General features: G+C 41.8%; 1 protein-coding gene and 1 long non-coding RNA gene across 3 annotated transcripts in view; one reads left to right on the top strand and one right to left on the bottom strand.

Moving 5' to 3' along the window:
* LOC109146432 overlaps window positions 1-23,717 on the bottom strand; it is a 1,056,471-nt gene that overhangs the window by 1,002,334 nt on the left and 30,420 nt on the right. The window lies entirely within an intron of this gene.
* LOC120411490 lies at window positions 1,672-11,302 on the top strand. 2 transcript variants are annotated; one of them, XR_005603815.1, is made up of 4 exons: window positions 1,672-2,406; window positions 5,596-5,678; window positions 5,911-5,978; window positions 6,578-11,302. It is a non-coding gene; the product is annotated as an uncharacterized LOC120411490 (long non-coding RNA). The 2 variants fall into 2 exon arrangements; XR_005603816.1 differs by lacking the exon at window positions 5,596-5,678 and having other exon boundaries at window positions 2,030-2,406.

Here is a 23,717-nt window from a genome sequence, read left to right as displayed (position 1 = left end):
TCAGGGGACATGGTTCTGCATGTCCTCCAAGAGGAGCTTGCATTTGCTATTTGGAAGGCAGCAAGTAAAAATCAATCTTGTATTGTTCAACACCAAACAAAGCCTTCCTCTCAGACACTGCACGGTTAAGCTGAAGCCAGTGCATGGGTATTTTATCCTTTTGCAATGTGGTATCTGCTGTAAAATTACTTGCACTTGACTGAAATCAGATTTCATTCAACGACCTTTGAAGCTCATAGCGGGCTTCCCCTTGGCTTTGGTCTGCCTTAGACAAAAGGCCTTACAAAGGAAACATAAAGAGCCTATAAGGCAAAGTTGGGAAGTGATGCTGCAGACAAGGTGCCAGGTGTATATGAGCATTTGTGGTCCCTGTGATCCACAGTAATTCACAGCAGTCACGTTCCCTTCTGTTTGTTTTATTGATGTTTAAAGTAATTGTAGGTAACAACAAACATTTGCCTGTGTAACAACGCCAGCTGATAAAATGTGATGGCATTTTATTAAGAACACAGTCAGCAAGATTGCTTTGATTCGTTGTGTGAAACACGTTAGCTGAAATGAAAACTACAGTATCGCACTGGTTCAGGAATGCTGTTGCACTTATTTTTAGCAGTTTTGGGGTTTGTGATGCCTTTTCTTTTTTTTTGTTTTGTTTTTGCTTATATTAGCAAAACTGTATGCATGCCAGGAAATGGATCTTCTACAGTGTATGTGTTGGTAGAAGGGCAAATGCTTCAACCTGCAGAGGGTGAATTGCAGTGTGTTTAACAATGGTCAATGTCTCTGGTCATTTTGTCATCATAAATTTTACATCAAAGCACCCGTATGATGTCAAGTATTTTGAAAATGTGTGCTACTGTATCTGGGTGCCTGCATTGACTTCCACAAGAACACCTTTACTTGCACCACACCTATTCACTGTGTGAAGATGGCTCTGCAGGTCTGTGAGGTTTAGGACCTTGTTTCAGGTGACTGTGTGTCACAAGGTTGGAAATTATTTATTATCATTCAGCAGAGAAATTTTTAAAAAATTAGGACATTAAAAGACTATGGATTTTTCACCTCATTGTTATGTGAAAGGAAAGAATAACTTTGAAATAAGTCCTGGAACATGCTACTGTTAAATTTTTTTGTGAACTGAAAACAGGAGATTTTGCAGGCTCTTAACCCGAAGTTAGCACTTACCACGTAAAGTTTCTGAATATCTGAGTCATAAACTGAATGTCTTAAAAGATCATTTTAATTAAGTATCATGACCTTAAAGTCGGTTTTTAGTCCACACAATTACCAAGGTTCTTGGATACACAGACACAGTGGATGTAAAACGAAGGAAAATCCTGAACTGTGTTAATGTGCTGTCTCTCTAGATCTCCTTTTCCATAGTGTTGTGTGCCCATATAGATTGTCTATAGACACCAGAGAAGCTCACTACAGTCATGGGATGGATTGTGGTGGTGCATCTCTTTCCCCCTCCCGTGGCTGCACTCTGATCTGAAAAGTACTCGTTAAGCTTTGGCCTTGGCAAACAGCAGCTTGACTAAGCCTCTCTTGAGCTTATCAGAAGCACTGCCTGTTCCCAGGAACTAACAGGTGTCTGAGGGGGACCTGTTTTTTAACGAACAGCCTTGGAAAATTATTTTTCTTGCCTGAATAACAATCTAAGTGGAATCATATTTTTGTTGCTGAACTTTCAAAGAAAATTACTGATTCAGGTGGCAGCCAGGATAGAAAACTACCATAATTAAAGCCCACTCTTTTGGGACACCCTAAAGAAGGGTCCAAAGTGAGATCTTTTTGAGTGCTTGATTCCCCAAAGATAAGGGGGTAATGTGGATGTCTCAAACACCGATAACCAGATGGCTGTGGAGCCAACCAAGGACTGTTGGAAATAACAGACAAGAATTGTTGGTAATAACCAAGGACTGTTGTTATTAACACGGCCATGAGAAAGATCAAGTTTTGGCTGGAGAAGGGGGGCCAGGCAGAGATAGGGTATTTTTCTGTGACAAACAACCACAACATAGCACAGCGCAAGTGCAGGAATGAGTGGCAGGAAGTGGGCATGGACTATAGGGTGGGATTAAGACCCCCAGAGCCCTCCAACCCATTTCCAGAAGGGTCTGAAAGAACGGACTGCGCATGACAACTAATTTACATAGAAAGTGAGAAACCCATCTTCAGGGCGGGGAAACCTGCCTATAAAATGTCCCGAAGCCCAGGCAGCATCCCCAGAACCCTGGACATCTCATCAACTGGACTACCACAGCTGCCGCGACTCTGAAACCAGGATCAACATCCCATCAAATAGATCGGTGCTGAAACTAGGATCAGCATTCCATCAGCTGGATCGGCACTGAAACCAGGATCGACATCCCATCACCTGGATTGGCGCTGGAACCAGGGCTGGTAATCTCCTTTCCTCTCTCTTTTTCTCTCTTTTCTCCTATTTTTCTTTTTTTAATTCTCTCTTTTTCTCTTTTCCTTTCTTCCTCTTTTTCTTTCTCTTTCTCTCTCTCCTGCTTGCTTTGCTTTGCTTTGCTTTGCTTTGCTTTACTTGCTTTCTCTTTTCTTGCTCTCTTGCTTGCTTTCTTCCTTTCATTCATCCCTCTTTTTTATATCTCTCTCTTTTCCTGTTTCTTTTTCCTTTTTTTCTCTTTTGCTCGCTTTAATTCATCTCTGCCTCTTTAATTTCTTTCTTCCCTTTCACCCTATCCCTTTATCTAAAACCCACAGCTGTGTGCTTATATAGTAGGTCAGGGGCTACCACACCAATTTCCATGCCAACTTGCTAATAGAACTTTCTAATTGTTTGAGGACCCTCTGACTTTTGCTGTTCCTTTTGACCAATGGGCATTTACAAATCTTAGGGGTTTCCTTCCCCTTAAGGTTGGGTCATCACAGACACTGTGCTGTTGTCGAAGGGGTGCCTTTGGGATAACACCACTCCACCAGTGATTTCTGGGTAGAGAGTGCTGGGAAGCGTCTGTTAACAGCCAGGAGGGATCGGAGCAGCTGCAAGCCAAGATTGTCTGGGAAATGTCAGTGTTTGACTGCTCCCTGATTGTGCAAAAATTGAGAGAATGGGCAAATTAAAATTGGTATAAGCCTGAGGCTGCATTTAAACTGATGAATGTGGTGTTAAGTGAATGAAAGTTATGGAAGGGGAAAGATAAATCATTTTGGGTGCACTTTTGGAAGCAGCTTTAACCACTGCCCAAAAAGAGAGGTATGCCAACATGCAAGCAAAGGGGCTGCTCGTTGCTGAGAGTGATCGTGGAAAGGAGAGCAGGGTGCAGGCAGAAGCTTTGCTTGTTGCTAAGCTCAGTCAGGAAAAGGAGAGCAGGCTGCAGGCAGAGGCATTCCTCACTGCCGAACGTGGCCATATAGCAGGCTGCAGACAGAGCTTCAGGATTTGTGTGAGAGAGAGAAAATCTCGTGGGAGGAATGTCAGGATTTAGAAACCTTCAGTGATGGTCAGGGCCAGCAAACTGTTCCTAAAATTGTGGTCTTTACAGGGGCCAAGATAGCAAAGTTCCAGGAAAAATATAGCAGACTCTCATGGGAATCCGAAACCGAGTGTGTTTGGAGAGTGTCTGTGGTGGTTGGTGATTGAATTGATTGAATGTGATTTTCTGAGGCAGACGCCCAAGGAGGCCAGGAGTGTTTTTAATGCTGGGTCACCAGAGAGAACTGTGGTCCTTAACTCAGAGAGTTTTCTATTGGGCAGGATGTCTGGATCCTTTAAAGAGGGTTGATCCAGGTGAGGATAGAGACCACAACTACAGATCATGTGGTGGAGAGTGCATAGGAGGCAGCAGGTTTGCAATGGATGGATGAGAGATGGTTGGTTCCGGGACAGCCCTCAGCTGTGTCACTGGTTGCTGATCCAAACGTGACATGTCTTGTGATCGGAGATTTGACAGACCTGATAAAACACTTTGTGGTACAATTACAAGACCCCTTGAGGTGAGAGTTAACCACAAGGGAATCAGGGAAGATCCTTAATGCGGGGGGAGATAGTTCAGGAGCCAGTTATCTACAGCAACAACAATCAGGAGATTGGAATTGCAGCAGGGAAGCAGACCTCCCAAACAGGAGCAGCAGGGTCCTAGTGTCCCATGGAATGTGTTGTGTGTGGAAGGTGTGCAGCAGGGAATTTCTCAGTAATGATGGGTGAATTATCTGCTGCTGTTCTTGAGAAGGTAATACAGTGCCTGGGGAAAAGGAAAGTTGCACTCCGTTGCCACAGGTGGGATAAACATGTTGACACAGGAACTAGAACTCCACAGTGTCCCAAGGAACTTATCATTCCTGTGGCCCCGCAGGCTGGTGTTGTTATTTGGCAGTTGGGAAATTACTTCTTGCTGTCCTTAGTAAGTGAACAGGGAAACAGCAGTTGGAAACATCTAAGGAGGCTCACCAAAAATAAAACTGACAGAAAATGAGGTATTAAAGACATCACTGGCTTCTGAGAGGGAGACAGGAGATAAACTGAGAATACAAGCTGATAAACTTATGACTGAGAATGACCATTTTAGGACTCTACTTGCTTTGGCAGAGTGTAAGGAAAGACAATTATCGGGGAATTTGGATAATCATAGTAGAAAGAAACAAGATCTGAGAGAGGAAACAGAAGGGAGGAAAGCAGCTGAATTATTACTGTCATTGAAATTTGAGCAGCTGCAAAAACAGTTGAAGGAACAAAGGAAGAAAGAAACCAAAAATTGGAAGAATAGGTAGAGATGACGCTTAAGCAAGCTCCCAATTCACCTGGCATTACAGATTCCAGTTCAGGTGGCTGATTTGCCAGGGCATTATGTCCACAAGCCAAGTGATATTGAAGTCCAGCAAGTGAAATTCTATCAAAGAATACATAATAATGGCCCAAACATTCAGATTGCACGTGGTCCTCATGAACAATTAATAAAATTCCTAGTAGAGACTGGAGCACTACATTCAGTAGTAACACAGTGGGATGCTGAGAAGCTGAGTCTGTGACCCAGGCAGCAAAGAGTTAAAAGCACCAAAGTAAGCAGAGCAAGTGTTATCTGCCAAGCTGCTAAGCTTAATTTATGGCTCCTGCATGAGAAATATGCTGACTACTTGCTTTGCAGTTAAAGATCACAGTGAAAATTTGGATTTCAGTGTTCTGAGCTATATAACCTGGTGTTTGCTGGATGGCAAATGTGGTACTTTGGTTCAAGCATTAACCCCAACCCCAGAAGAAATTCAGAGACTGCAGTGTGCTTGCTCCAGGCAGTGCCTGCACTCTCTGATCCAAGGATTGCTGTGTATCTCAGTCCTGGATGTTTGCTGTGAAGCAAGGTGGGATTTCTGTTGTTCTGGCTGATTTGGTGCCACTAACAGTTGAGGTACCCAATATTGCCAATCCAACACAAAGCAAGTAGATGCTTGAACACTTACAGAGTGGCAACAGATTTGGAGGAAAGAGGTACTATCACTCAGTCACACTCCCCTTTTAATTCTCCTGTTTGGCTGGTGAAAAAGCCAAACTGACAGTTGTGGCTTATGGGTTTATTACAGAAAATTGAATGCCAATACTGTGCCTTTAATCACTGTTGTGCTGTTTTGCAGAACTGGTAACTCAAATTCAGAGAGCATCCTGCTTTGTGGAGGACAATTCTAATTGCAGGAGACCACCCTGCTCCCCAGAAAAGGTGAGGGAAGCAGGAACAGCTGTGCAGGAAGCACTTAGTGAAGTAGAAGACAAGATTTCACCTGAGGAATGTCAAGGCCAAATTGGTCCTGATGGACCAAAGAGATATTTACTATTCAATTCAACTAGGTTCAAAGAGGCAAAACATATTCTGAGTGGAGAAAAGGACTTCTGCCATTAGTCCAAGTTGTTAAACAAACCTGTCTGAGACTCATACTGTTTTCTCTTCCTAGGAATTGTGTCAACACATCCCTGCTGAAGCTCAAGTTAACCACTGAAGGACAGCTTATCCTCCTCACAGGTGCAATTATTGTCAGCACGAACCAAACTTGCTTCACACATGAGCAAACTTGACCCACAGAGGGGAGACACTCATTTCTTTTATTTATGCTAAGCAGTAAGATACCCACGGTACATTCTACACCTTAGATGTTTATCAGCTGTGGCAGCAATTATAAAAGAGTTCAAAGCAATTTGTCCTCTGAAATTCAAAAGGTAACCTAGAATAACCCAGCTAAATTTGGAAGGAAATTCCACTGCTGGTGTTAACTAGGTAATTTCTCTTAAGACCTCACTAACAGTAAAGCCACAGGTTTTGTTTCAGCAATAGAAAATCCTTTGGTAAATACCGTAAACCCAATCATTGTGCCAGGATTAAATCACAGCAGAAGTATACCCTGTCCCCTGGAGCATGGAGTGTGGCCTGATGGAATGGATGGGAATTCATCCTGAATGAGAACCCCTTGTTATTTTGTACTTGTAGACAGCCTTACTGTAGATACAAGTAATCAATCTAACATTTGTGTTCATTAATTAGTTCAAAGTAAGGGTCACAGTTTTAATTATTGAGCTCTGGTTACCTCTTCCTATTGCTGAAATCTGACTACATTTTGTTCCCAGTCTAACAACCTGTTCCTTGTTGGCGTGATCCTCATGTTGGTAAACAAGCTGCCACAAGCCAAGCTAAGACAGCTGTTGAAGCAAGAACAAGACAAGGGAAAAAAGATTTTGACTCTGTTCATCATGATGTGAAAGGCATCCACTGAGTGATGGAACAAGTGAACATAGACGGGGAACCCCAATGGTGGGCCATTTCTTTTGAGTCACTGCCAACAGTAGTGGGGATTTTTAACAAAATGTTGCACCTTTTGCTTGTCTTCTTAATGTTAATCATTTTGCTTTTCATTTTGGTGATCGGTTTGCACATTATGTAGAATTATAGATTACCCCCAACGCTTAGAGACAGCTTAGAGATTGTATTTGTCCCTCTATTCTTCTGTCCCTCTCCCTCTCTCTCTTCTTTTTCCGTTTCCATGGATCACCACATCCATACCAAAGTTTGAGCCATAGGGTGTAGTGTAGAGGCACCCACCAGTTTGCTGTTCCAGTACAGAACGTGCCATTTTTTTTTCAGAAGGCGACAGTGATGGGCCTCAGGGCGCTGAGGCTAAAGCTTATGGGTTGAGTTTCCTGCAGCCAGTTCCCATCAGATGCTGTTTCGTCAAGGCTCTCTGACCCTGCCAGGTCTCCCAGAATCAGGGAGTAGTTGTGGGGGTTATCAGGTGCGCAGTGCTCCGCATGGACACGCACCCGGCACACGGAGCAGCTGTGGGATGGTAAGCCCAGCACACGTGCATTGCAGCAGCTCCAGCACCTTCTCCTCCTGCATCACGGACATCCAGATGATGTTGTGCGCACGGAGCTTGCTGCTGCCCAGGCTGGTCCATCAGATTTCCTGCTGAATTCCACATTTCTCCTTTCCCAGCATCATATCCCACAGAGGTTCGTTGTAGAATTCCAGGAAACTGGAAGAAAAATCTTCCCATCTGGCCTTAGGTGAAGATGCGTGTCTGTCCAGGGTCACCTGGATGAGCAGCTGAATCTTCTGGTAAGCTGTGGGTGGGAACACATTGAAGCTGAAGTTGTAGTGGAGCTCTGGGCTCCACTCCCAACCCACGTGGGACTCCTTTGGGCCACTTCAGCAGTAGTGTCCGGGTCTCTTGGAGGGTGAAGTGCAGGTGCTGCAGCCCCTGCTGCCACTCAGACTCCTTTGGAACCCCTGGCAGCAGAACACAGGGATATTCCTCTTGAGATCCTGGATAAGGTTTTAGAAGTGCCACTCTTTCTGCTCTTCCAGGAGGGTTTTCTGGGACATTTCCAGGACCCAGAGCCTAGCCACATGGTCCACATGAATCCACAGATGCTCTTTCATCTGGCTCAGGCGGGCCTTCATGATTCTCAGCTGCTCCTTCAGCACCCACTCCCAGCCTTTGGCCCCATCATGCTCCCACCACCACTGCTCCTCTTCCTACAGCCACCACTTTTCATCGGCCAAAACCTCAGTCTTTCACCGGCTCTGCTCCATCTCCGTCTGAAATTCCGACAGCTCCAACTCTATGGACCGCACCCAGAGACTGAAGTCGTTCCCCTGGCATTCCTGCCCCTGTTTCTCCCTCTGGAGCCCCTCCAGGCACTGCCACATCTCCCAGTTCCTGGTCTCCTACCCCCGCTTCTCCATCTCCGGGTCCCGGAGCCATCCACAGACCCTCCAGAGGAACCCTCACAAATCGCCAGTTTGGCTCTGCAAGTCCCAGAGGGCTCGATGGAGGGTGCCAGAAAGGAGAAGAATTAGAACAGAATTAGAGCAGAATTAGAGCAGTCTGAAGGCAGCCGTTCATACAGATGTTTTCTAAATTTTAGTAACAGGCCATGTTTTTTAATATGGGACCCAGCAGCCTTACTGCTCTGTCAGATAAACTGGTGGTAAGTAGCCATGCTGAAACAACTCCACATCTGCCCGACTGCGAACATCTTGACTTGCAAAATGTACACAAATTGTCTACTTGGAAACATTTTGTGTAAACTGAATATAAGGGAGGGAGTGTCTTTACCATATGAGCAAGAAACTGTTCTAAGAAGAGAACCCATGCTGTTACGTCATGTTAGGTACTGCCTGCCATTTATTTACCTCCTTGCTGGCAAATATTCACTCATCCAGTTGAACACATGACTTTGTGTTCACATCAAAAATTTCTCTGTTTAAGCATTTTTTCCACATAAATATCTTTTCCACTGCAAGAATGTCAAATATGCCTTTGTAACTATATATATATATATATGTATATTCTTTATTTCTGCAAGTGCATTGTGAGAAAAAACTTTGAAGATAGTCTGGGTAAGCAGGTTGCATTGCAGTTAAAAGTGAGGCCCCCAGATGAATTTAGACTGTTAACTTGCCTTAAAAAACAGAGGTTCCTTTTTTTCCCTCATTATTTTAGCAAACCAAACTTATGAGTCTGGCCTTTTCAAAGAGGGAGGACTTGCAGCAATTGCAGCATTTTTTTCTTCTGCTGTCTGTGGAAGTAGAAGTTGTGTAAAAAGAGTGAGTTGAGTTTGTTTCCAAGTGACCTCTGTGGTGGTCTACCTCCACCCTAGGCTGGACTGTGACCTGACAAATGCTCATTAGGCTTATAGAAATAAGCAATTACCCAATATTAGGGGATGTGACTTTAATTATTCAGCTCCTGTCACAATACAGTAATTACTAGAATCTACCTACACATACTATTGAGATTCACTGCCCAACCCCTTCGGGATGAACCGTGCACTAGTGAAAAAATTACTGCAGCAAGATGACCTGTGTCGACTGCTGGAATGCGTCCGAAGCAATGGACACAGAACCCTAATCACTGTTCATTGCGGTACAGAAATGACACATAGCACAGAAATGATCGCAGAAAGAGTGATGAGAAATGGAGACCACCACTAGTGGGACATTTGATTTGGGTAGTCATCAACTGCAACAGGAATTCAAGGCACAATGTTGCACTTTATTGGAATTTTTCTGGTTTATGTTGTATTATTCTTGTTGTTGAATATAGTGCTGTATATTAGAGTGTGTATACTAGCTAGATACATAACGCTGTGGCACAGACCTCCTCACTTATAATGTTGTTTTATCACGTTCAAAGCAATCTTAAAAAAACTTTATTTAGGTAACCGGGTCAAGAATTTCCATCCGTTTAAAACTGGAGCACGATAAATCTTTGTTTATAGGCACAGAGGCAAGAGGTGACCAGACCACCAATCTGTCAGTTCCCAGGAATGTGACTGTCTAATGAGCTCCAGTTTGTTAACTAACAGCCTTGGAAATCTATCTTTCTGGCCTGAAAAGCAGCCCAGATGGGACAACATCTTTATTACTGAACTTTCAAAGAAAGTTACCAACCTGAATTGGGGCCAGGATGGAAAATTACTAGGATTGAAGCCCATTCTCTTTGACACTATAAACATCGGTCCAAAGTGAGACCCTCTGAGCTCTCCTGGACCACAGGGGACTGTGCCCAGCCCCTCCCTCTGAGTGAGGCCTCTCAAAGCCAGAGAACTTTCAAGCTTGCCAAATTTGGAGGACAAAAAACAATGGTGAATCCTGAACTCATATCCCCACTCCTCAAGGCTCAACCCTGAGCCCACTGAAAAGATGCAAAGGCATTCAAAGTGACTACTTAACTGAATTAAAGGGGATTTTTTCACAGGTATACCTTGAACAGGCTTTTAATATTTGTGTGCATACAAATGTGAAAATGCTGGAGCAAATGTACAAGCACTGTTGTTCTAGCTTCTTAAGTATTCTAGATTTGTAAGTTAGGCCTGTGAGTAAGTTACTACTGTGTTATAGTAAATTCTATATGAATACATTGCTAAGTAGTTTAAGTTAAATTATCTACTACATGCTGTTACATGTTAAGTACTGTTAAGGTTAAGTGCTGTTAAGTTTCTGTTCTGTTAAGTGCTGTTAGTTTTAAGTGCTGTTAAGTTTAATTTCTGTTAAGTTTGTTATTAAATTTAAGTGATGTTAGGTTTATGTTCTGTTAATTTTAAGTTCTTTCATGTTTAAGTTCTGTTACATTTAAGTTCTGTTACGTTTAAGTTCTGTTAAGTTTACGTGATGTTAAGGTTAATTTCTGTTAAGGTTAAGTTCTTTTAAGTTTAATTTCTGTTAAGTTTAAGTGTTGTTAAGTTTAAGCAAAGCTAAGTTTAAGTGATGTTAATTTTAAGTTCTGTTAAGTTTAAGTTCTGTAAAATTTAAGTGATAAGGTTAAGTTGTGTAAAGTTTAAGTAATGTTAAGGTTAATTCGTGTTAAGTTTAAGTGTTGTTAAGTTTAAGCAAAGTTAAGTGAAGTTAATTTTAAGTTCTGCTAAGTTTAAGTTCTGTAAAGTTTAAGTGATGCTAGGGTTAAGTTCTGTTAAGTTTAAGTGATGCTAAGGTTAAGTACTGCTGGGTATTTGGCATAAACTGTTGGCCCAGTCTGGGCCCAGTTTAATATGGGGATATACTCTGACCCTTGTGACCCAACACAAGGGGCTTGCACATTTCTTTTCATCCTTACCCCTTCCTATCATTTTCTCTTCCCATTCCCTTCCACACCCCCTCCCCATCCTCCCACCCCCGTCACCCACCCTCCCCTGCCCCTTGCTAGCCTTTGCATAGGTAGTTTTTAGATTGATTTTGGATTTTTCTTTGCTTTTTCTCTCTGCTTTAACCATCTAGTAGGCTGTAGAGCAAACATTGCCAACATGCTTTCTCATCCTTTCACTTGAATAATAAACCTGCTTTAGCAAATACTTTTGCTGGTGATTCTTTAAGTGACCTTAAAACACTCATTTGCGACAACCTGTAAAGAGCTGGTAGGGGAGTGGCTTGGGACATGCTCCCCACTGTTGCTGCCTGTTTTGAGCTTCCCCTCCCAAAGACATGTGCTCTGAGCTCCTTTGTTCCAAGCGCGGGCAAAGCCAAATGTAACTCAGACTCTTCAGCAGTGTCTGATTGGCCGCTCACCCCGGGTCCGCCCCCAGTCCTCCCCTTTCCCCCTCTCCTAATAAAGATGGTCGAGGGGAGGCAAACGCCCTCTCTCAGCTCAGCTACTTTCTTGTAAACATCTCTGGTCGTCTGTCTCATTTGAAAGCTTCTAACTGCAGGGAATTGAGCGAGCAGGGAGCTATATTTCTCCCTCTTTGCTTCTGCTGATGGTATTTGCTCTGCAGCTGATTCAGGTACCGATTTTAGAGCTACTAAAGTGCTAGATCGCCCGTGCTACCTCTCAAGGCTGCTCGAGGCTTTCTAAGGCATTGAAATACAAGCGCTAGCCGGTATAAAGCTGAAAAGATACCTTCCACACCCCACTGGTATCCACGGCCTGACTTTTGCAATCAAAGATGATTACTGGAAGCTGATGTGCTTGTTGGTGGCCTGAAATAACCTGGACTCCACAGTTCTGTGTCATCAGTGGTGCAGACATCCCAAACCTCCCATTACCCACACTCACATGCATGTACACACACACACACGCGCTCTTAAGACTTTCATCTCATTTTGTCTCGGTGGCTGTCTCTTACTCTGGAAGAGCTCTGCAGATGTCCTGGGCCAAACACAGAGTCATCTCTGACTCCAGCAAGTGTGAAAAATAACTGGTTGTGGCACAAAATATGTCATGTGTGGTGCATGCAACACCATCCTATCTGGAACCGATGAAATGCCCATTTTCCCCCATCCAAGAGTCTCATTTCCCAAAGAAATCTGAATGAGATACAGTCACATTTGGGCAAGTGCAGTGAAGTCTCAGGGGTGATCGAGACAGACAAATGGGTATTACATGCCAAGTTAAACTTGGGCTGTGTATATCAGCAAATTGCTGACATAGCATTACTAATGGCTTTTCACCATTTATTGCAGGTCTCTAAATGGATGAAAAACTATTCTAAGACCTGGAGAATACTTTTATTATTTTAATTAGCTTGCTCCAAAAACATTAAAGTAACTTTCGTAGCTGGTGTACCCTGTCACAGTACTGAAGATACTAGCTAATGCTCATTGCTCCTGTTCACCAGCCTCACAAGCAAAGACACAGGTTTTCCTGTGGAAGAAAAGGCATAAGGTTCTAGAAGGAAGGTCCTAGTATGATATTGAGTCAAGCCAATATCATGCTATCTAGTGGACTTGTTTTCACTCTGAGCAGCAATAACTGGCTATGACATTTTGTCACATTAGCTTTTCATTTACGTAAAAGGGACCAGCTGTCGGTTTATTTCTCTAAAGGAGCCCATAATGGAATTGCTGAAATATTTAAGACATAAATGCACAAAATGCTATTTCAAGCCTTAATATTGATGCATGTCTGCTGCTGAAAATTCCAAGATGTTTCCCAAATGAAAAGTGGGATGAAGATTTGTCAGGCTTGTGAAAACAATTTTTGGAACAGCTCCATTTTTGTTTAGATTTCTGCTCCAGTGACAGATATTGAAGGGATCCTTATGTTTAATAGTAATTCTGGCTCTCGTCCATTTCTTGCTAGCCATGAAATTCACTGCATCTCAGCTGTAAATTCCATGACTGCTATAAGCTACAAGTATTTCTCAGAGTTACTAATCACTTAAATGCCATGCTGCTCTTCCTTGTGCTTTTCACATTAAAATAGAAGTAAGACAGAAATAAACAAACCAGTCTCCCGTTATTAAAAAGACTGTGCAGCAAATAAGAATGTTAAATCAGTGAGAAACCTCATTTCTCAAAATGCAATATGTGCAACTCATGCCTGTGATAGAGCCATTTATTGTTCAAACTCCCTTTCATTGAGGGAAAATCGCATTATACGGCAATCTGTGTGCCATCGGAATACATTGCTGTGAGTAATGGCATGTGTATCACTATGTGCATTGTACCATTAGGGTTTTGGGTCACTCCGTACTATTCTACCCCCTCCTGATGAAAAAAAAACCCTTGATAAAATATGCCAGTGGGCCAGATTGAATTGTGTTCTGCATGTGACCCCCAAAGGAAAGAAGGTCATGGGGCTGTTCAAGCCTCATTTCTGCACCTTTTAATGAGATTCTGAAAGGGCTGGGGAGGAGGGAAAGACCATTTGTCACTTTGGAAACAAAGGAAGAGGCAGCAGAAACAGAGTCTGAATGCAAATGAGACATTTTCCCACTTGGGACAAGCTGATTTCCATATTAACTATTTTTTCTGTATTTGTCCAAATACATTTCTTTTGTTATTTGGTATTCAGAAGCCAAATGATGACAATAAGTCACATTTTCTAAGGAAATACTGAGGATGAACCTACTCAGTTTAATTATGTTGCACTGCATTTTGACAGTCATATCTTTAAACAAAACTGTAATCTGTCAGACCTGATGACCTGTACTCAGTGAGTGCTTTGTCTCTTACTTTGCCATCACACAGCGAAGAAAGGCAGACAAGGTGAGAAGAAAATATAAAAGTATTTATTTAAATCCTTTTTATGTCACTGAAATTAGGCAGAGTACTATTCTGGTATGTAGATAACACACATTATTCACATAAAGAACTTACAGAATAAGGAAATCTAAGCATGCAGATACAGTTTCAGATCCTTTTAAAAGTGCAACTTTCTGAACTGAAATTCTGAGGAATTTCTGAGCTTTGCTAGTGGTGTCTGGGCTCTCCTTGGTTGATTCCACAAGAATCTGATGAAAAGAAGACTAAGGGGGGGATGTTATCCATATGTATAAATACCTGATGGGAGGGAGTAAAGAAGTTCCCGTCAGACTGTGTGGTGAAGGGGAAGAGCCAACAAGCATGAAACAAAGTACAAGAAAATGCATTTAAACAGAGGGGGAAGCCTGTTTTATTAGGAAGGTGGTTAAACACTAGAACAGTGCCAGAGAGTTTGTGGAGCCTTCATCCTTGGAGGCATTCAAGCCGTGACATCGATGTGGTCCTGGGTAACCTGCTTTAGCTGGCCAGTGTCTGCACAGGACTTTGGACTCAATGACCTCCAGAGGTGCCTTCCAACAACTGCAATTTTGTGTGATTCTGTGCTCAATTCAAGCCACCCTTCTGGAGCCATGTCTTGATCACAATCTCCTGGCAAAGAACCCTTTGCCAGTCAAGGGCATGGTTTTTCCATCACTTTCCCAGTCCCTGCTTGGTGTAGTGCTTTCCAAGTGCCTAGCAAGCCTCAGCCATGAGAGAGCCATCCGAACAGCACTGATGTACCAGGACCTACATAGAGTACGCTGATTTATTCACCCCTTGTTAGAATCTGTTTTCTTTTTATCCCAGCTTTAAGTCTGGCTTTTGCCCTTCAAAACAGGTGTTGGAGGGATCAGACATCATCAGAGTGTCCACAGCATTCAGCAGTGTGACCCAGACCTCTCCTGTCCTCAGAAATGAGTGGTGGAGCTAGCAGTGGTAAGATTAATGTTTGGCACTTGGTTTACACCTTCCCTGCTGTTAGTTCTTCTGAATACACTCAATACAGAGGTTGTGTGGTCCTTCAAAACCCTCCCCCTCTCCCCTGGCACCTTCTTCACTTACTGTTGTCAGCTTTTTCCAGTCAGAAATGATAAGGAGTTATAGAACTATATGAACAGACAGATTGTTTTCTCAGTCATGCAAATGTTGACATTGTTTTCATTCCCCTTTAGCTTCCAAATCTGTGGATTTGTCCTTATCCTTAGCAATTAGAACATCTTTCCTGAGGCAAACAAAAGGAAAATAATACAATAATAAAATGAGAGTGCTTGCATCTGCCTGATGTTATCTTGACACCAGATGATGACAGATACATTAAACAATAAAAGACCTTCATTGAAATACAGACTTGGAGGGAAGGAGGCAACTCAAAGGAGAAAAAAAATATCTCTGCTCACTGTGGTTTGATAATAATTATAGCAAAATTAATTACTCGCCCTTCACAGGAGCTGAGCAATTATACCACTTAGATCTTCCAAGTCCTGTATGTTTATTTATTGCTAAATTAATTAAATACAGATGGTTTATGACTTTGTTACCTTAGTGCAGTCACACTAAAAAAAAAATCCTACTGGCACACAAATGAAACACCTGGAAATTTTGGATGTGAGTGTTGTGGTGTTAACCACTAGCCATCATTATCCTCTGTTCTACCTGGATGACACACTTCAGGCTAACAGTGGGGGAAAGCGACGTCTGTCTTCCTTTCACCCAGTGCTATAAATACTTTCAAAGCATCAGTGTGGCAAAGCAGCCTGAGATAACTCCGGTGCTGCAAGGATTTCTGGCACTAACTCTCTGTCTGGGGCTAAATTGTGACGTTATGAGAAATACTGCAGGAAATACAGGAGTGAGGCACCACCGAAAGAGATGAGACTTGATCATACTGGATGCACAGCACCATCGTGCAAGGAGATTCCGGTATGAATAAACCCAGGGCTGAAGCTGCCAAGTTTTCCAGGTGGTATTGGCAGCTTAATCTGTAACGAGTTAGACAAGACATTGAGAAGGCATGATAGACAGCAGCAGGCATCGAAATCTCAGAGGTAAGCTGCCGTCTGCTTGGTTTTCAGAGAAGGGTGACACCCACAGACGTTAAAAAGGAAAACAACTGCAAACATGAATGTGTTATAAGACATTAATATCCTCCTTTCCCACACTGCAAAATCATCTCTGCAATTGAAATACTGCAAAACTACATTTAAAAAGACAAGGATCCTGATCAGTTCCTGCCTGACAGTTTCCTTTGGTCAATTTTCCTTTTAATTAGGAACAGCTATACCTCCTGTGTTTCATCTCCGCCCTGTGTATTCACAAAGTATCTTTCATAAAATTAATAGGAAATTGCAGTAGTCCAACATCTCAAAAGATGCTGTCTCCACCATTCTGAGAAGGGCTGTTTAATAAATTTCTCTCAGAAACCATTGATCAGGAGGAGATTTTTGCTGAGGCAGCATCTCTGTTTCATAAAAATGGAGCAAGCCCTTCTGGGTCTCTTAAAAGCAAGTATGCTCAGCCAGGCTTTAATTACCTCTGATAAGCTCTTTAGCAAACTGCGAGGTTTTTTAAATCTCTATCTGAGGGACTCAGAAGATTATGTTCTTTACTAATAACAGGTATTAGTGCAGAGTTAGGGAAGAGCAGTACTTTTCTATTCTCAATTTTCAGATTATTACCATAATTACAAAAGCTCAGGCGCACTGTAAGAGACATGCACAGTGCTCTCAAGAAAGTAGAGAAAATGAAAAAGTGAAATCTGCCCTTCTGCCTTCCACTGTTAGGGCAGAGAACCTCATAGGGTGATATTTCCTCAAGAGTTTCCAACTATCAGGTCTTCCAGTCTGTACAGGTATCTGTGTGGCTGATGTCAGTGGATTTTTAAGTGCACTAGTGCATAATTTTTTTTATCAATGTGCAGGTATTTTGCATGCAGCAAGGCTGTAGAAGATGAATGTGAGGCCCTCAAAAGCTAAGAAATATCTGGCTTAGGGTTGCCCCATTAGCAACAGCAGTTCAGCTCTGATAACCATGGCTCATGGGCAGTGCCTGGGGGTACTTTGACCCAGACACAGGTACAGCAGAAAGGATTGGGCCTCGGACACCTTCCCTTCCTCGCCTGCCCCTGTAATCCTGCCATCCTCTGACAAGGGCATAGTGTAAGTGCAGGAATGGAGTGTCTATCCCAGGTGGGTAGAATCACCACATGGAATCTATCCTCTCAAGTCAAGCCTGTAAAAATGTCTTTATAGCATCACAGAATCACAGAATCATTTAGGTGGGAAAAGACCCTTAAGATAATCGAGTCCAACTGTTTACCCAGCACTCCCAAGCCTGCCATTAAACCATGTCCCTAAATGCTACAACTACTGGAGCTCGATTTTTTGACTCAACCTTCTAATGCCTTGATTCGTCTCTGTGACACTGTCAGAGTTCCTTATATCTCTTCAAAATTTTCTGTCACCCCTGGACTCCAAAGGCAGTCCTTCAATGACTGATTTGTTTGCCTCTTGAGTAAGGTACCACTCTCCTGTAGGATGTCATAAGCTTTTCATCCCCATGTGTTTTTACCGTCCATCTTTCTCCCGTCTGTTGCCTAGATTTCTTGATTTTTCTATTGGCAGGTATATACACACACGAACAGATGCATCTTATTCTGTTCTCTGAGGACAGAAAAGCCACTGGCCCATGTCTGTGTGTCTCATGCATCAATACCTGAGTGCATATAGATTCTCAGATGCCAAATCTTTCAAAGCCTGTAATTTTCTACTGGCAATAAAACACATCTTTAATTTCTGTTTCATGTTTCATGTCCAAACTTCCTGAATTCTTTTTGTGATTAATATGGTTTAATTTTTCAACTACTTAGGACTCTAATTTACTCACACAATTTTACCTAGAGTTTCATTTTCTTCCTACATTCTAGTAAAATATCAGAAAATAGTGGTATATATAAAATAACTTACACTGGGCTATCTTCTTCGGGTGTCCATCTAAGAGTGGGCAAGAGTTAGTTCAGAAGAAATTTTTTTTGTTTGTCATTTAATATGTTGATTTCTCAGTTTGCTAAAGACACACAACACAATTAACACCCTTCAGTGTCATTAAGCCCCTGAGAGTACTGCCAAAAGGCATCATTTTGTATCCAAAAGGCATTCAAGACTGATGGTTTCTGGGGAGGAAATTGTTAAATAATGGGTCAGAATATGTATTTGTTTATTGTTTCTCTTTCTCTAGTTCTCTTCCAGCTTTGTCCAGTATAAACTTCTCCAGAGGCTGCCACAAGATGTTATTGTAAATACACATTTTAGTGACACTGACTCTGCCTGCAGGAGCAGCTAAGGTGACTGGACAACAGTCACATGAAAAAGAGCAACAATTATGAATTCATTATTCTTCTAAAGCCATGCACACAGTGAATTAGCTGTGGTAATGCACAGTAAAAATTGATGTTACATCAGCTTTCTGGGTCACCCAAGAAGAAATGGATCCTCCCCTTAAAAAAAGAAACCACAGATGGGTATTCCTCAACAGACTATTTATCACTTTCAGCAGAAGCTTGAATTCACTGAAAGGTTTGCGGGACATTTCTCACCCTTTGGCAACTTTTGGAATCTGAAATCTATCTTTCGCATCTATTGATGAATGAGAAATTACCATGCCCTAAAGAGGAGATAAAGCAATACCTGAGCATATTTACTTGTTTTCTGCCAACAGTTGCAGATGTGGACCCCTTCAGATTCCTTGAAAAAAAATAATATAATTTCTGCAAAAATGAAGAGTACCTCCTTTCCATTGTCTTAACCTCAGAACATATATAACATCGTCTGTACCTTCCTGTAAGATGGTCTGAATAGGGAACAATATGGAAATCAAAAGAACTGTGGATAGATAGGCAGAACAGAACTAACAGCTGAGTTTTACCATTTGCATACCTAGCAGGAAAGAAAGTATTTATATCTATTTATACTCTTTGGGCATTATTTTACCTCTCGTGTGGGTGTAGTAAGACCTTGGAATCAGAAACTACTTGAGTAAAAGTGCAACCATCCATTTACTGAGATGCTGTTTGATTTTGTACTCACGTGCTGCCTTACATTAGGGATTTTTGTTCAGAATTGTTGGATGCATCAAATTACTAATAATACGAAATTAAAAATACTCACTCCAAGGCCTCAATACTGGATAAGAGACAACCTGAAAATACATCTCTATAGCTGACTAGAACAAGATGCAGAAAATTTTTTAAAGAATGAGTGTTTTGTTTAGGTTTTCCTAAAGGCTTTTTTTAATGTACCATACTAAATCATCTGTAACAAGCAATTTCAGAGGCAGCTTCTGAAGTAATCCAGCTGACATAAATAAAACAAGCACAGATTTTATTCTATGGACACTCAGGTAGTGAAGGGAAGTGCCAGCTTTAAATGCATTCAGAGCACTCTGGTGATTATTTTCATCCAGGCTTTAAAAGCCAGGCTGCATAACCTGTCCGTTTCACTGGTAGGTGACAGTGGATTCCGAGGAGGAAATTGTTTTCAGAACGACAACTGGTGATTTCAGAATAAAAGCTGCCTTCAGAGTAAAAGATACAATTTTTTTATTGGAGAATATTTTCTCAAAAAAGAAGCTACAGGCACCAAACTCCCACAGGAATCACAGTTGACTATCCACAACCTGCCTGTACCTAAAGTGTGTTTTCCAAACTCAGAAACTGCAGGGCAGGAGGCAGCACAGAGCACGACTTCAGGCCTGGTGTTTGCTAATATCATCCATCAGCTGTGTCCTCAGCAACCTTGAGCTGTGAGACATCTCTTGGCACGAGCAGCATATCCGGGCACCATCCTGGGCTGAGCTGGCAGAGCACAAAGAATAAAATATATACATATATGATGTTCATCTGTATGTCCACACAGTCAGTATTTTCTCCTGAAGGAGGATGTTACTCAGCTATACAATGGTTTTAGGAAGACACTAAACTTTGAACCCATAAAGCAAAACAAACCCCAAAGCACAGCATGATATAAATTATTCTCTCTGTTTTTGAACTGATGTCTTGAAGTGGCTACCTAAAAACAGAGACTAGACAAGAATAAGAGAATAAAAATAGGTATTTATTTGAACGGCCTTCAAAGATACACCCTGGGCAGTCAAAAGGCTACATCCAAGATGGAGCCTGGGTCATGAGTTCTTCACAGTTTTGTAAGTTTGGTCCATTTCCGTATCAGGGTTAATTCTCCAATTATGACCCCAGTTAATGATGTAATTACCCCAAGTTTGCCCCTCTTCAGAGGCTTTCAGTTTACACATTTTGGGCCCTGGGACAATCGAAGTGTCCTTGGAGAGCAAACCTAGAGAGGCTTTGTTATGTCTAACTAGCACGAGAGAACAGTAGCTAACAGGCCACACGAAACTTCAGAGCTACACACTAGGCAGTACAGGACTTGAAAAAGAGAAAAGTTAAAACCTAAGGCATCAGTACTAAGATGACAAGTTGTATGACCACACTTAATACAGTGTGATTTTCCATTGTTCAATATTCTTATATCTAAAAATAAATGCAGGGCTCCTGGTAGAAGTGCTCTGTGGAGGGTTAACCTTGTTAACCTGCCTGCCAAGTGCTCATACAGCCACTCTCTGATTCCCGCTCCTTAATAGGACAGGAGGAGAAAATAAGATGAAATAGCTCAAGGAAATCACTCACTAATTACCATCAAAGGCAAAACAAATTTGAATCGGGGACAGTTAATTTATTGCCAAGCAAAACAGATTTTGATGGTGAGAAATTTAATGTATTTAAATAGTGCATTTAATCTATAAGGTTCTTCCGAAAAAATATCCGTCTTTTTAGTGACTGCTCTGTGTTGGAAGAAAAGAATAGAATAGAATAGAATAGAATAGAATAGAATAGAATAGAATAGAATAGAATAGAATAGAATAGAATAGAATAGAATAGAAATTAGTTCCTTGTCTGTTTCCTTGACAAGGAAAACCTGACCAAACATCACTAACTTTGTCATGGACTCACAACTAACAGCTGGGCCAAATACCTTCCCCATTAACTCTAAGTGGCTGCACTTGTGATGCCATTACTGCTCTGGTCTGATAGGAGGGGAGAGAAAGAAAAAAAAGAAAAAATGGTCAGAAGGAAGAGACAGAAATCCCAAAAGCAGCTCACATCAAAACTCCCTTCCTTGTTTTCTAGAAGTTTGCCTACTGAAAATATCTGGAAATAGCTTTATCTCTAAAGTTCAAAAAAATTACTTGCACTTCAATAGCTGCTTTCAGAAAATTAGACTGGCTGAGTCATCCCACAGGGGAAGAAACCAAACCAAACCAAAGCAAACCAAAAAACTCCAAAAAAACCCAAAACAACACAAAAAAACCAACCAGCCAACCAACCAACCAAAAAACCACAAAACAAAAAGCCACACCAAAACCCAAAACACAGTCTTTCACCTCAGTGATCCCCTGTAGGCCATGGCAAATGCAAAGCATACCTACCCTATTAATGACTTGTATTTAGCATGTGCAGTTTATTGTCTCCTCAGCTGTGCAATAGAGTGATGTCCTGGCACAGAGGAAAAGCTTTCAGTTCAGTGTCAAAAACATTCCTGCACTAGGGCATTGCAGCAGGGGTTGGGGTTGTGGCTGATTCAGCCTGCAGCAGAGATGGCCTTGGGACACCTAAGAGCATCCCTGTGTCTGTGGGGAAGGGATGGCGTGGCCAGGGCCAGGCTTTTGATGGAAACACCTGGTAGGAGTCTCAGGCACGTAACATCAGCTGTGTGCTGAAGAGAAGGTGTGTCCTGCGTTACGGATTCAGACTCTTAATCCACATGAAATGGCAGCATTTCTTAGGATGTCCTAACATCGCCTCTCCAAAATCTGCTTACACTTAATATTAAGTTCAGCCTCATGGGGTTTTTTTGATAGAAAGGCATACAAGGTCCTTTCTCCAAAGACAAAACAACCAGGTGTATGTTTGTTGTGTGGTCATGTCTATGAAGAGCAGGAAGATGGTGCACAAACTTGCTTTAATGTTGAGAATAGATTAATGCACTTCCCCACAAAAGAATTTACAGTAGCATACAAATGGCAACATTATTCTCAAACAAAAAGCCTGATGTCTGACAGCCACCAGTAAAATTTTCCAGGAAGCATGAAAGAACAAACTGATATTTAGAGTGAGATGCCATGCTAAGTCTGCAATACTTTGTGGTCAAAAGGTTTCTTAAGCAAAAAACCTCTTCTTACTGACAGAATACAGGGGGAGTGGAATTTATTCTCTCTATAGTTGTTAATTTGCCTTTTGAACTTCTGTAAACTTTGTCCACACAGTCTTTAGCATAATTCATCAGTCCTCTAGGAATCCTGAGTACAACAAGTAGGTCAGTAGATTGCATTAGGGCTAGGAGTTCTCTTTCTCATTTAGCTCTTCCTGGAGTATTTCATTTTTCCTTGCTTCAGTTTCTTCATAACAAAAATGAATGTAAACAAAATGTTCATCAAAAATGCAGAATCATGATGAAACGTGATGTGAAAGCATAGTAAATTCTAGGTAGTACAGGGGGAGAACTCTACAAGAGCTCTTAGTGGATGAATGGGATCAAGGAAGTGAATTTGTAAGCAGAAACAAAAATTTATTTAAACTGCAAAGCTGTAGGCACACCTGACAGGTGAATTTCTTCCTCAATATCAGGTTTGAATTCTAGACTGCTAAAATCTGACACCACACACCTCCACTAAGACAGGAAAAATTTGAAGATGGGTGAAAGAGGCAGGTTTTTTCATTGGATAATGGATATTCGGCTAAACAGTGCAATCAGAACTTAGATTTGAAAAGAAGTACGTATTTCAATTAATTTTGAGAGGCTTGGGAGTTTTTAGAATCTTCATCTTTCTTCCCCATGAAAAAGAAATATAGTGGGGACAAAATCACTGTGATGAAGGCTCTTTTTTGGTAACATCATGGTTGAACCCCAGTCAGCAGCTCAGCCCCACTTGCTCACTCCTCTCCCAGTGGGATGGGAGAGGGAATTGGAAGGATTAAGTGGGAAGACCTGTGGGTTGAGATAATAGGCAAAGCCACACACAGTATAACCCCATGAGTAAGCTGCCAGTGATCCAGCTTACTCACTGGTGGGGAAGTGTGAGAAACAGAAAAGGTCTTGATTCTGTGCAAATTCTGAACCCTCTGTACATCACAAATACAAAACAGGGTCCCATATCACCCACTTTGAAGGAAATTAATTCTGTCCCAGTCAAACCCAGTATACAGCTGTGTGTGCCAGCAAGGTATGGTTCATTTTAGATGAGGAAGCAAAGATTGCTCAGTCAATGATGCAATAGAAATAATAAATGTTTAATAATTCTTTAACTCACTTAAGCAGCTCTGTTATGGGCTTGATTACACAGGAATCAGTAAAACTAAGTTTGGGAAATGCCTTAAATTAGCCATTTGCTTTGAATATCTGTTACTGTATTTAGTGACATGGTGGAATTAGAATGGACTCAGTCCATCACAAAATGTTTTCATCATTAAAATCCATTCACACATTTGCACTTCTCCTAGCATATGCTTCTCATTCCAGCTGTGCAAATTAATAGCTTTGGGTATTTCTTTACCTACTTAGGCTTACTTTAGTATACAGGTCTAGTTCTGAACCTTGTTTAAAAAAAAGGTATCAAACTTCTGAGTGCCTCAAGTTGCAATGGACATTTTACAATTGGAAAGTGACTCTTCCAGGG

This window comes from Corvus cornix, chromosome Z (genome assembly GCF_000738735.6).
Source record: "Corvus cornix cornix isolate S_Up_H32 chromosome Z, ASM73873v5, whole genome shotgun sequence".
Classification (NCBI taxonomy): Eukaryota; Metazoa; Chordata; class Aves; order Passeriformes; family Corvidae; genus Corvus; species Corvus cornix.
This window is presented reverse-complemented; position numbering and strand designations above follow the sequence as displayed.